Below are 13,213 nucleotides of genomic sequence, written 5' to 3'. Positions count from 1 at the left end.
TCTTTACTGACAGTATGTGCTCACTGTAATACTTGTGTAATCCTATCCAGAATTGAAATGTTTGTGGATGAACTCATGTCATGCTCTGCTGTTGAAGGCCCGTTGTAATGCAGAGCTATATTTAAACTTCCCCTGGGGTGCCATTAAATCATGTAATTTCTCCATCAGGCCTGGCTGACCTCGTTTAATATCCACAGCAGACGGCATTAGGAAAAGAAACATTAAAACAGAGGAATATTGAATTGTGTATGTACTGTGCTATCTTGCAGTTACATTTTATATTTAAGCCTTTTTGCAGACATCCTTATCATGTTAGCTAAAAGCAGAATAAGCTGAAATTCCTTACATTTGGACTTTGCAGCGGCTGGGGCGTGATATTATGTTCTGTGATACGGTTGTGTGTTTGTCTGTTGCCAGGAGGGAGAGTTAAAAGCGTGCCTATGTTTAGTTTTGCAAAGCGTGCAATCCGTTTGGACCACCGAGAGAAATGAGAAAAAGTCATAAAAGGCTGATGCATCTAATTTCTCTTTTCCGGAGATGGAATACACAATGTGTTTTTCACTCAGTTAAATCGGATATAAAACTTTAACTGCGTTCTGCTATATGATTTTTGGGGAAAAGAGGACAGACTGAAACATTGCATTGTGTTCAAAACTTGTAGACTGTAAAATTAAATTTGGCTTTAGTTTTTTTGCAGATAAGTGAGTTTGTGTTTGACAGCATGGGCTATTAATGCTGTGGACTATAAAATGTCTTCAATTAGACCGGTATGACAGCAGAAACTGCTATGAGCTCCTACTTCTGCTGCACTGCTAACCTTGAGTGGGTGTTCCCATCCACACGGGATGCAAGGTTCCCCTGTTCCCTTCAAAAGCAAGCGGCAGAGGGGGGGGGAGACAGACTCGGAAACAGATATTTATAGAGAGAGTGGGAGAAAGTGAAATTAAGGCTTGATAGTTTAAAGGAAGAGGGAGCAGCGGAATGACAGAGCTCCTAGGTAAAACAGAAAGAAGGTGAAAAATAAAGAAGCCTGATGCCGCAGACACACCAGAGGCTGTGTGGACCCCCCTGTAAATGTCTGTGTCTCTGTAGGTCACGTTGGCACTTAACTGTCTGTGTTGATCCTAATTAAGTCCCGCAGATATTATGAATTAGTCACTGAAGGGCTTAAGGAAATATCTTCTAAGGGTATGTCCTGCGTTTACTGTATATGTCCATTTTCCTCCCCCTGTGTCATCCAATCCTCTGTCTATACACTTTAATTACTGTGCTAATCCTAAAAGCAGATTTAATACAATATGAGAATTTGAAATATGTCTATGCTGCACACATAATATAGGTTCCCGAGTTTATTAGCATAGTCTATTGACATGAAAATTGACATTTCTAAAGTGCTATTAAGGTAAATAGCATTAATAATGCCATCTGGGTATAGTTATGGCACTAGGTAGATGGCTGAAAGACTACATCTTCCCTCAGAAGTCACATTTTCTCAAGTCTGTCGTCCTTTTCTTCTGCTCTGACAACTGATGCAACCATTTGTGCCAGGCACCCAGGAATCTATTGGCCTTATGACATCGAATCTCTGCAAGGCTCCAGACTCCCACCGCGCTGTAATTACAGTTTCCTATCTACCGGGATCGTACCGACCGAGCCCCACTGCGACTGTGCACTAAATCTCCTTGATGTCGTCACTCAGACATCCAGATATGGACAGCCAGGAGAAGGCAGCACCGCCTGGAAGCGGGCTCCTCTCCAGGGTGGGTGATGGATCATGGGCTGCTTTTAACGGATGGTCTCTGCTCCCGCACTTGGCCCTTCTCAAGTTGTTGTCACACTGGGCAAATATGTCCGGGAGGATAGATGGGAGTTTGCCGTGTTCAGGATAGGATGGAGAAAATGTTGTCTTGTGGACGCAGAGCTGATGAGACGGTGCAGACAGAGTTTTGTAGGAGCTGGGCTGTAGAGGCAATAAATGAGGATATGTGGAGTGAGGAGATGGTTACGACTCGGATGTTTCAGCATGCTGCATGGGTTTTATCAGAGCAGGTTCTGTAGATATTTTACAATTAGTTTGATTAATGATTCTTTTGGAATGATAATATGTCAACAAATGTCGTTTCAGATTATAATTCATATCCAATCCGTAAAAGATTAAGAAAAAGGACGATAAAAGTTTACAGCATTAATGATGTCCATGATCAGTGGGTATGAAGTCACCTTCCATTTGTGTCCAGCCATTTAAAATAACAAGTGTTCAATCTGTAGAAGGCTGATTGACTGAGTATGCCTTTGAATTAAAGTGCCACATGTTTGTATTAATGGGGCTTTGTTCTCCCTGAAAGGTATTTTTTAAGGACATGAATAAGACTGAGATGTGAAACATGTCGTGGAGCTTTGTTGCAGGCTGAGAGGCGGATGATAAAAGGTGCCAATTGTCTCAGTGCTTTAGTTTGAAATATTGATTTGTTTTTATGATGCTTTGTGTCCCAAATACATTAAAAACTTCAAATCCATGCATGCCTTTTGAAACTGAGATAAAATAATGAGACTTGGTTATTCATTGTCAACACACCAATTTTGTGTGTTCAACAAAAATGGATAAAAACATTATAAAGTGCTATTTTTCCACAATATGCAGAAATGATGAAGCAATGATAAAGCATTTACATTTCATTAGGTATAGCCATTCACAGCCATGCATATCAGCATGTCAGTCCACAAGAAAAGTGGGACTGTGCTTTGAGCTGGTCTGCCATGCAATCAAATTTGCATTAGTTCTCAAAATGAAAGAGAAATAAAAAGAGCAAGACCGATAGCTGGAAGGGATTTCTTTTCTTCTTTTTTTGATAAGCCTGCTAAATCGAGCGCGGTTATTATGAGAGTATCAATCCACATTATGACACACTGCTGTTCCACTCATTTACAACACTCTGCTCGTCCTGAAATGGGAATATCACAGTTACTGTATTTAAAAGTCGCGTTCAATATTTGTTTATTCTTCCAGCTTTGTAGAGGAATGTTAATAAGCCGTATAAGCCATGCAGAGCTTAAACTCCTTGTTACTGCACTGCAGGGTTTTGCTTTTCCTGGCGTGTGTGTGAGGCAACACATGGTGGGAGCTTGACACTCCTCTTATTTTCCTAAAACTGGGTGCAAATGTAATGGCTAGGGCAGGCTGAGTGTGCAAGCTTGTGAAAATGTAATTAAAACATTTTTTATGTGGAGAGGTGGCTCGATAAATGTATAAGGAAGAAGAAGGTGGGCCTTAATATTGGCCAATAATCGCCTCTCATTTCCCTTTAAAGCTGCTGACTGTCTAATTGGACGAAAAGTGGTTTAATACAGACAGGAAATGAAATGTTTCTAGGTTCTTTGAGGTGTTTGCAGTTCAATCTCTGATTTTGGAAGATACCTAGAGAAGAACAGGTCAATACAAGAAACTGGAGTCAATGGTTCACTTTTGCCCTATGAAAGAGAGTCCAATAAAACAAATGTGTGCATTTAACACAAAACTCCTCTATGTCTGGTAGCTTTCATAGATAAAAGCTGTTGTCTTCGTTGCTATTAATGTATAAAGCACGTCTCCTAGTTTGAATTGTTCCAAGTGGTTTTCTGTGTAGCTCTGAATTTCAACTAGCAGCGTGAACAAACCCCCATCCTTTAGCATTCTCTGATCACATCCCTTCTCAGTGGTTTACAATGATTCATGTCACAGTTGCAGGAAAACAATCACACACCCTGTAAGTGATGTTTTTCGAATTCTTGCCTGATTTGGTGCTAAAAGCTGAAGTGCTAAAACCTCCCGATTTTTATTGAGTTACACCCCGCTTGTGCACAGACCTGAATAATTGCATTCCTGCAGTGTGTCTGTTTATGTTACCATCTCCATGGGTATCCACTACACACACACCTTCAATGTTTGAAGCTATGATATATTGAACTGATATTTCTTGCCACCAAAATGAGGTTTTGTCGTTGTTTTCTTTTTGGGTTATCAGAAAACCATGGAAATGAAATGGCAATTCAGAACGTCCCCTTGGATATCAGCGGAAACGAACAATTTAATTTACTCTGCAAAACATCGAGCAACTGTCTGATGAATAAAAGTATTTCTTAGTATTGAACATGACTGGTTGGACTTACTGTGCTGACTGTCAAGCTGCGGTTTTAAAGGGGAAACGGGGCATAAAGCATGATGGCGTCTGGCTGTGATACTGGTGGCAACAGGCCAGTGAGTCTGGAGGCAAGGGGGGAGGGTTGCATGCATGCAGAGTGAGTGACTGATGGGCAAGTGTCAACCCTCCTCCTATAGCAAATGTTGAGAGGGAACAAGGGTGGCTCACTAATTGGGGCGAGATGTAAAAGTCACTGTCACTCATCATCATCTTCACTAATATGTTTGGAGGCGAATGCCAGCTGAAGCATTAGTCACTGGAGATGAAGGATGCATTCCCACTCAAATCATCCTTTTTGGACGTAAAGATTTTGTAATAATAAGCAAGGTACCACACTGTGCTGCTGAACACAGAGCTTCTGCTTTAATTATTGGAACATCTGTACTTTTAATTTGCAAGGCAATCTCAGAGAGCAGCCCTGTGAGGCCTTTTAATTATATTTGTTTTTCTCCAAGACAACCCGTCCAACTGTGAATCTCTCCAGCAGTAATAGCAATGTCAAGGATAGTCATGAGGGTCATAATAGAGTATATGTCTTAACCTTCTAGCATCTATCATTTTTCTATGACCTTGATTTGTCCCCTTTTTTCAGAACCCTTCATGCAATATCCCGGGGGAAATAATGGCAAAGAGAGCGGGATGCAGCCTCTGGGATTGACTGTTAAATTAACGGGAGACACAGCATTCCGTTGCACTGCCTAACCATCGTGGAAAACAGACATCGACAGCGATAACGAAGCAAGTAATGAAATAGTAAGTGCTCTTCTAACTGTTGTGTATGTTTATCAATTTATTTGCTTTGCTGTAGTTCTCACAATAACAGAGGACTAACAATCCAGCTGTTCCCATTGATGATAGTAGTCACATAAAAAGTCTGAAATTGATGAAGTCATTTAATTGGTCATAATAAGCTTTTTCTCCTCACGCAAATTACAAAGTCAACAATGCCTTCAAATACTGTAGCTCAAAACCAAGTTGAGGTATGTATATTTACGATCAAATTACCCTATGATTACATAAACGTGCCACCACATTTTTGTCTCTGGCTTTTTAATACTAGTTGGCAGTGACTCTTCTCATTAGATAGATAGATTTCTGCTCGTGAATTTAACGATCCAAACAAAGGCGACCAGTTATTTGATTCAAGTGGCTTTTAAAACCTGCTAAGATCTTGTTTCCATAACTCTCTAACTGGGAAAAACAGCAGCAATTATGGGAGTGGTATTAGCACAAAGTGACACCCTGAGCTGCAGTCTTGCAGCAGGTGGGTAATTGGCCCTGAGCTGTACAGTGGGCACTCTGTGGGTCTGTCCTTGTCTCACGATGGGGACACCGGCTGCTCCACGGTGTGGACCTATCAGCTGGCTGCCCTCTGAGCCAGCTGCAGCACTTCATAATTAACCAAGTGAGACGAGCACAGTCAGAGAGCAAGACACAGCTCTGTACTGTTACTAGCTCTGCTCAAACCGCCATCATACACATGCATTACACGTGTTACTCCTCTCTAGTCTGCTCTCTCTTGCTCTCATTTCTTCAGATGTATAGTGCTGAGCATATTTGTGTCCAGACTGTGTGTTAGTGAGCGAGACACAGAGTTTTATTGCTGAGAAAGAAACAGGACTCCAGAGGCCTCCCTGGTGTTAATTGAGGTTTAATGTGATTTGTTTTGCTGGCCCTTCAAGCAGCCCTTCCCAGTTCATTGAATAAGATCCCCTGTGATCACTCTCTAATGACCTGAGTTACATCTGTGTGCTTTAAACAGCCTACATCGGCAGAAGATAAAAGGCTAAGGTTAATGCCGCAATGACACAGAGCAGAGTGAATAACCATTTAAACAGTTGTTGAAGCACTGCAGTCTACTTGAGAGAACTGTCCTTAAACACAAAGCCTGTTTGCTAGCAGATGTAGAGTCAAAGGGCTGATGCTGGCACATTACCTGGTCTCTAGGTATAACCCACTGAGTTGCAGGTGTGTTTCAGTAGAGTGAGCAGAGAGCTTACAACAGAGAGCTGTAGAACACACAGAGATATTTCCTTGTAGGTCATACATTATAAAAGTCCTCTCTTTCTGTTCATGAAATGCCTGAAGCAATCCTTCTCCAACATACACTGAGCATAATTACGCACTACAGCAATGAGACTTGGAAGAGTCTGGTTATATCTGTAGAACTTCATACCAATGTAATGTTCCTGTTTCAGCCGTTAAAGCTCCAAAGAATTAAATGAGTAAAAATGTGTCATTCATGTCTCTTTTCAGATATAAAGACTTGGTTAATCACAGTGATCAATAGACCATTGTGATCTTTTTTATTTAACACCTCATACCAAATCACGTCTATTCACAACAGGGTCTGTGACTCATTTCTACTGATTGTCTATTTAATGTGACATTTAGAAATGCTTTTTCATGCTTTGATTACCACAAAATAGATTGAGCCGTGGACAATATTTGAAAAACCTCAGCAGGTGAAAAGATCACACTGGAAGATAGATCACAATGGGCCTCAGAGAAAAAAGAGTTTCTGATGAGTTTTGCATGAACTGCTTCTTAAATGGTATAACCAGTGACGTCATCATTCGTAGACACAGGTGTTGGATGGGAGGTAGGCACTCATGTGTATATTGCCGTGCCACATCATTTGCTTCAATGCCATATTCAGTAGGGACAACAATGCATGTGCACCAATGGGATATTCTTTTTCTATTATAAAAATGTACGGGCTACCAGGTGCAGGTCTGTGGGGAATGTATTTATTTATTATAGACTGGCGTGTTGATGCGCAGAGCTATACCCGACTAAACCGATCATTCTGGAGTGACCTTTCTGCGTTGGTGCCACTGCACTGCAGTTCATGAATGTTTAATGGAAAGGCTGGCTGTTTTGGGCCTGCCATGCTGGGTTTGCTACCTGACGGAAACATACTAACTCAAAGGCAGAATGCAGGTTAAAAACAGTGGGTGCTGCACACAGAGGACAATCTGCAATAAATAACCCCTCAGACCTAGAGGAATCACTAACAGTCGCTGATGTCTACATTGTATTTATGAATGCTATCAGATACCCCTCAAAAACACTGGATAGATAGCTATAATGACAAATAAGAAGCACAGGCAGAGGGAAAAGCGTGGATGGGGACTAAGTAAAGAATGAGAGAGGGACTGTGAGAGAACAGGAAAGACAGGATGCTCTGCCGGTGAGGTGTTAGCGCCACAATGTTGTCTTCACCGTCTGGCCCGACACCTTTTCTGTCTCCTTTTAATTCTTACCTACCACCTTATTTTCTCTAGACACGAAGCACCTTGAAATGAGTACAAAAGAAGGTAATAACAAGGAGCATTTGCAGGAAATAAAATGATAATAATGATATTAAAAGAAGATGGGGAAGATAATTGGGTTTGAGAGTGAGCTGAGATTGCCCACAAATGGGGAGAAAATGTTTGGAGGACAGCTGCTGGTGGTTTTGCAGGCGGACAGAGTACTGGATAACAATTACCTAATTTATAAAAAGAACCCACATCATTTCCTGAAAAAAAAAAACCTTGGTTTGTTGATGCCATGTTTGACTATAAAGGCACAAACAACAGCACAAACAACATCAAATCTGATCAAAGTCTCATACTCTCTGTTTGCAAGATAAACACAATCAGCTTTTCATATCTGTCTGACAGCATCCCACTCTTCCAGCTTTGTGGAGCACAAAGGGAATACTAGTCAGCTGTGTCATGAAGTGTGAGTGCGCGTAAGAGAGAGACTAAGGCTACCTTCACACCATCAAAGTGCAGGGAAACTTTCACTCCACTCAAGTCTTACATTTTACTTCCAGGGTGGCATGACGAGATAAAACCTTCAGCTCTGAGCGGAAATCTGATCCAGAGACAAGCATATGATTCAGCTGTGGACTGAGTAAGAATATGATTCTAATAAAAACTCTCTACTTTAGATCTCCTACATATTCAGTGAGTCAAACTACGGTTGCTCCGTTTGACAACTCTAGTGTAATATATTCATAAACAAGAGGGAACAATACAAAAAAAAGAGGATGACATTCGAAAAGTCAAATACAAGTTTTATTAATTTCATGTCATACATTATGCACATAAGGAGCAGCAAAACATGCTCTAATGATTATTTTCTGCTTTGAAATTGCAAAACATACAAAACCCTTTGCCACTTTAATGATGCCTCCCTGCAGCTTCAGGCGCCTCTTTAAATTTCCATTGGTTCTCAGCTGAGAGAAGCACTGAAGAGGGAAATAAATGATAGAGCCCTTTCTGTCGGGGCTGTGGTGCAGAGGACAGGTCTCATTGATAATGCATCAGCGGAAGGAATCCATCAGGACCACATACATTTAATGCATGAAGGGTTTACATCTCCAGAAAAAATTAAGATACCACTCCAAATTTTTCTTAAATCTTTATCTCTATATGTATGGCAACCATTCCAGTGTTTGTTGAATTCCAACACAGAGGAAAATTCCTCGTAGTTCATAGAATACAATAATAAAAGAAAGAAAATCATTTAACTCAACATCATATCTATAAATAATAAAACAAGAGAAAATGATAATGCTGAATGTCTCTTCATTTTTTCTGCGGCTGTATTTATGCATAAAGGTGGGCATGGCAGATTGCTCCGAAACTGTGGCTAGGCTAAGTGGGACCGAGCCCACCTCTCTGAATTTTTACCCAGTACAGTAGCGCAGTGGATCCCCTACACAACACTCCTGCCCAGTACCAGACAAAAGGATAAAACATTCATGAGGTGTCTTAGCGACAATGACAGATACAACAATGTTTGGTTCTGGTGCCCTCGCAGACACACTCCACCCCCCAGCCCCCCTTCCTCGCACATCTTCATATCTTTTGGCCCACTTGATAGAGCTTTGAGGTGAAAACAGTGTGGAGTTATTACTGAATGAGCTCCTGCAGAGAAAGGACTGACATTTCTCTCCCTTTGTTGTGCCTCTGACCTTTTGAAAATATCACAGATTAAATCTTTAATTATTTATGAAGGCTAGTTGTGATGATGGGAGAAGAGAGGGGGATGTTGCCACATGTGATGGGGGCATCTTACTATCAGAAAAAAATAACTTACTTCACCTTACTGCACCGAGACGCCCAGGTTGCTATTTGAAATCCTCAGAATTTTTTTTGTGAATGTTTTATGCTTCATGTGTGTATTCAGATATTCAAATTTCTAAAATCTACCTCCTTGGAAGTAGGTACCTCTTCCCAGCATGTGTATAAGACTGTTTTAGGGAAGTTCAAAACAGCCGCCTTCAGATCCTGCTAACTCCTCGCATTAACCACACACTGTAAACAGTCCTGACACATTGATTTAGAATAATCAAATAATCATGATGGGAGAAATAATAAACAAACAACTGAGAGAATAACTATGCTACATGGGGAAAACTACAATTCCTGTGAGAATGGTTTAACCAGTGTTTGATATGCAAATAACCTTATTCATCGGAAACCCCTAGCAAATGTCAGGAGGGGACACTGGGGAGGGGCTGAACATCTCAATTACCGAGCGCTAACATGCATCATTCCAAACAACCCATGAAATGAAAGGCATCATTTAAATTGATCTGCAGCATCAGTGGGAATAAACCAGAGCAGCAGCCTGATAATGTAATACTCCAGAGCGCATCTGAAAATTGCAGATAGGAATTGAGAACAGTATCTGCATTATGATATTTCAGCTGATTAAGTTGCTGATTACTATTTGGAAAACGGACACTGTGGCTGCAAAGTTAAATGATGTAATGAAATGTTCCTTTGAGAGTAGAATGAGCATACAGCTGCATCTCTCTGATGGCTGTTCCCTGCTTGTTTGTTTTTCTTTGAACCAAACTGTGGTTAAAGTAATACAAGGATTTGTCTTTACTCCTAATTAACCTTTTCCAGGTTTAACAGAGTTAGGAAACAATGTCCTTGGCATTCTGAACCTCCACTTTATTGTGGCAAGACATCTAAAGTAGGCTTTCCTGGCTGTTTCTAGTTTGTTATTTAGTTTTTCAAGCATTTGCAGCTCTGTATTTTGTGTCAGAAGAACCAAACAGGTTATGCTTAAAGGGATCTACAGTATTTACCTTAGTTCTGTTTATTTCTTGGCTTGGCCACCACAGATTTAAAATAATTAAGAAGAATTTACACTTAGTTGCCTTTTCTATTTAAAACTTTTTGTGTGTTTCAAAAAAATAAAGCACAATCTTTCTCCGCTAGCACTAAAAGGAATATGTTTTGTCGTGGTCCTCTCACACAATTTGATGGGTGAAGGCAAATCCTATCAGCGCAGGATTTATAAATGGTTTCTATTTTCATCAGGTTCACTCCATAATCTTCAAACTCATTAGTCTTATGCCTAAAAAATGCTCACTTGCAAGGAAGCATTCTTTAAAAATGACTGAAGTGAACATAAAAGTACAGACTTTCATTAATCAGTATCAGAATTTATTTGCCCAGGATGAGAAACATACTTGAATTTATCTTGGTGTGCCCAGGGCAGGAACATTTCAATACTTCAGGAGGTAGTAATACAAATGATGTGTTTTTATTGTGTAACACAGTACCACGCTTATATCTGAAGAGGACAGTGGTAAATGTACAGAAGGGAACTTAAATATGTGTATCCAGTTTAGTCAGCAAGGCTCCATGCCACAGTCACTACAATATAATACTTTATTTAATCAGAGGACAGTATGCCTCACATTTACATTTGCAGGTTAAGTGTATGCTGCTTTTAATAATGATTAGGTCTGCATTATATGACACTATCAAGGCTTGTTTTAACACCCCCCACTGAGAATGACCTAATTAGCTGACCATGGAGAGGTGAGATATTTTTTTACCACTGATGTCACTTCTGCTTGCCCATCTGGAAAGATCCGTTGTAGGTATTAAGGGTAGGTAAGACATTTTCGAATAGCATAAAGAAGCATATCAAAGATTGCAGCAATTGTAGGATTTATGTCGAGTAGATCAATGCTCTTATTACCCTCCAGATGTACATTTTGATCTTTGGCTTGCACCCTTTACTGGTAACATTTTGATCAGGGTCTCTCTAGATGAAAATGTTTTCTCAGTGTGACATCGTTAGGGGCATTTCTGCTCAGACGGTAATAAGGGAGAGTTTTTAATGCTTGTTACACTGCTGAACATATTCTGTAGCATCTAATGCAAATGCAAGATGTTGAAGATTAAAAGAATTACTTGGAATTTGAAAAAATTGCATTTAAGGCTTTAGATGACCCAGTTTCCAGACATCCATCCAGTGGCTTAGTTGCTCTGGAGGCTTCTGATTGTAGTATTTGTTGATTCAGTGCGTGTGTATGTGTGTGTGTGTATGTGTTGTCTGCGCACGCACACAAACATGCAAATGCTTTTTTTGTGTTGATGTTCTTATATGCAGCTTCCCCCCCCCCACTGCTTGTGTTGGTTGGTACACATCCTTAGATCTCATCAAAAAACAGTGACCTAGATATAATTAACCCCCTCAAACCAACGGCAAACTGTATTTAAAAGTGGCTCACAGCCCATCAATCTACTCTGCACGCAGCACAGAGCATGTTAAAGCCTGGCTTCCTATTAGAGGGAGATATCGTGGACTCGCTGCAGCATGTCAAGCTGGCGGCACACAAGTCAGGAGCTCAGAGAGATGTGTTGCAGACAGGTGATGGAATGAATAAGCTTGTCTCAAGGCGGGTTCCTGGCTGACGGGTACTTCACACAAAATACGCACATTCTAGAAAAACAAGAGCTTCTGTTGAAATGAGAATGAGTTATTGAATAGCAAGAAAACAATGAATGCCCTGGAACATGGCTTTAGCTTCTGTCGCTGAGATGCTTTAAAGAGATTGAAATTTCATTTATTCTTGTTCAAATAGCTGCCTGTTAGACATTATGGTGTCATTTTTCCAACGGCTAAACAGCTACTCTCATCTCCTTTCGAGGTAAATGAGCACGCACATCATGCACCGCCTGTAAGAGTCCTCACTAAGACAAGAGATCCTGATTACACTTTGCCTTTAATCTAATAATCTGATTTAATTTGACTTATTCATTTGATCATACATATACAGTGGGGCAAAAAAGTATTTAGTCAGCCACCAATGTGCAAGTTCTCCCATTTAAAAAGATGAGAGAGGCCTGTAATTTTTTATCATAGGTATACCTCAACTATGAGAGACAAAATGAGAAAAAAAAATCCAGGAAATCACATTGTAGGATTTTTAATGAATTAATTGGTAAATTCCTCGGTAAAATAAGTATTTGGTCACCTACAAATAAGCAAGATTTCTGGCTCTCACAGACCTGTAACTTCTTCTTTAAGAGGCTCCTCTGTCCTCCACTCGTTACCTGTATTAATGGCACCTTTTTGAACTCGTTATCAGTATAAAAGACACCTGTCCACAACCTCAAACAGTCATACTCCAAACTCCACTATGGCCAAGACCAAAGAGCTGTCAAAGGAGACCAGAGACAAAATTGTAGACCTGCACCAGGCTGGGAAAACTGAATCTGCAATAGGTAAGCAGCTTGGTGTGAAGAAATCAACTGTGGGAGCAATTATTAGAAAATGGAAGACATACAAGACCACTGCTAATCTCCCTCGATCTGGGGCTCCACGCAAGATCTCACCCCGTGGGGTGAAAATGATCACAAGAACGGTGAGCAAAAATCCCAGAACCACACGGGGGGACCTAGTGAATGACCTGCAGAGAGCTGGGACCAAAGTAACAGAGGCAACCATCAGTAACACACTACGCCGCCAGGGACTTAAATCCTGCAGTTCCAGACGTGTCCCCCTGCTTAAGCCAGTACATGTCCAGGCCCATCTGAAGTTTGCTTAGAGGGCATTTGGATGATCCAGAAGAGGATTGGGAGAATGTCATATGGTCAGATGAAACCAAAATAGAACTTTTTGGTAAAAACTCAAGTCGTCGTGTTTGGAGGAGAAAGAATGCAGAGTTGCATCCAAAGAACACCATACCTACTGTGAAGCATGGGGGTGGAAACATCATGCTTTGG

The 13,213-nt window shown here is 40.7% G+C and overlaps 1 long non-coding RNA gene across 2 annotated transcripts in view; it reads left to right on the top strand.

Moving 5' to 3' along the window:
* Nucleotides 1-13,213, top strand: part of LOC134858757 (uncharacterized) — an 87,235-nt gene that overhangs the window by 6,234 nt on the left and 67,788 nt on the right. For both annotated transcript variants that reach the window (XR_010164996.1, XR_010164995.1), the window contains exon 2: nt 4,771-4,931. This is a non-coding gene — a long non-coding RNA (uncharacterized LOC134858757). The remainder of the gene's footprint in view (nt 1-4,770; nt 4,932-13,213) is intronic.

Source organism: Eleginops maclovinus, chromosome 22 (genome assembly GCF_036324505.1).
Source record: "Eleginops maclovinus isolate JMC-PN-2008 ecotype Puerto Natales chromosome 22, JC_Emac_rtc_rv5, whole genome shotgun sequence".
NCBI lineage: Eukaryota > Metazoa > Chordata > Actinopteri > Perciformes > Eleginopidae > Eleginops > Eleginops maclovinus.
Note: the sequence above shows the minus strand (reverse complement) of the source record. Positions and strands in the feature narration are given on the sequence as shown.